Source organism: Buceros rhinoceros, unplaced genomic scaffold (assembly GCF_000710305.1).
Source record: "Buceros rhinoceros silvestris isolate BGI_N320 unplaced genomic scaffold, ASM71030v1 scaffold20031, whole genome shotgun sequence".
Classification (NCBI taxonomy): Eukaryota; Metazoa; Chordata; class Aves; order Bucerotiformes; family Bucerotidae; genus Buceros; species Buceros rhinoceros.
The window spans coordinates 58,305-59,910 of NW_010395110.1; positions in this window are offsets into that span (position 1 = coordinate 58,305).

A 1,606-nucleotide genomic window follows, 5' to 3' on the forward strand; every position below is an offset into this window, starting at 1 on the left:
TCGCTGGCACAGTGAGAGGCTCCACAGCTCCTCGGGGCTGGAGGCAGTTCCAAGACAGCAGCTGCCTCCCTGTAACAGCCCCGGTGCGTGTGCATTTGTAGCTGTGTATGGGATACTTACCCAGGGAAGCCTCCTTCACCGGTATGTTAAAAAAACCCTCCACCCTGTAATCTACTTAATTGTTGGTATCCTGGATGGCACCTTGTTTTCACCTCATTAAAGAGCAGTGACAGAGCTAAAGGGGCTGCCAGCGCTGGGTTCAGCAAGGTCAGGGTGCTCCAAGCAGCATTTGATAAAGCTGAAAGGTTTACTTTGTCTTTTTTTTTCCCCCCATCCTCGTTGCATAATGCTGGTTGGTTGAAACAAAGGTCTTCTCTTAATACAGTGCCAGAGCCAGCGTGATTTCTCTTCAATAAAATATTTAAAAGCTGGGGTTTTTTTTAATCGTTACATTATTCAGCAAACACCAGCCATGGAAACGCTGACCTGCCCGCTGCCAGCACGTAGGGCAACAGCCGCAGCACCACCTGCTTTGCTGTCACTTGCGCCCATTGAGCCCTTCCCTCCTCCTCCACTGTGCCTTAAAGGTTTCTTGGACTGCTGCACATCAGCAGCATCTGGTCCCTGGGCATTCCTCTCCGGCTTTCTGCTCCTGCAAATCATCCTTCCTTGAAACCAGGCGATCTGCTGGGTGGGTGTGCATCCCCAGGCTTCCCGCAGGAGCCCCTCTGCTTTCCAGGTGCTGGGTCTATGCTCCTGGTTTACCTGGCCTCTCCCGGGAGCAGGGAAGAGTGTGCTTGGAAATGGTCCGTGGCAGATGATTGCACTGTGGTGGGATAAATGTAGCGGGAAGCACTTTGCCCAAGGGCTGTCTCCTGTAGAAAGGAGAAAGGTCCTGCTGGCTTCAAGCAAAGGCTTAGGCTATCAGCACTGTGTGCACAAAGCCTGTGGCACAAGGGCAGCAGCCACCGCTGCTCTGCGGTGCAGTGAGCTGAGAATAACTGGTCTGACTATAGCTGACTCCAGCAGCAGATTCATCGTCTAAAAAAAAAATACATAAAATAGGGCAGTAGATGCCATTTCTGTATAAAGCTGAGAATGTTGTTTCAATTTCTGATGTAAATTATTAAGACAGAGTTGTTTGTGTTGTTGCTTTTGGGTACCCAAGGGCCTGGAATTGCTGTAGGCTTAAACAAGGTGGAAACAGCTCACGGTACCTGTGGGACAAGGAGTCGATGCTTGGTTATGGGAACAGTTATATGGAAATTATACACATTTCATGCCTCGACTTAGGTGTGAAGAGCTACAGATCCTTTTAGAGAGCAGCAGCTGCATTCTGTGGGCATGACTTGCCAGGTAACATCTGCATCAACTGCTTCTGCCTCCCCACCACCCCTGCCGGGCTGCAGCCACACTGGGACACAGCCCTGCCCTGTCCCCACCCCAGCCCTCCCTTCCCCTGGCTGCTGCAGCCCTGGCTCTGACCACAGGTTCTGCCCTTCACCGAGGGGACTCTGTCCCCTGCCCTGCCCCTCCCTGCTCCGCCTTCTCCCCAGCAAAGGCCACACTGCTCCTCTGTGGAGGCTAATACTGCCACACGCCTCCT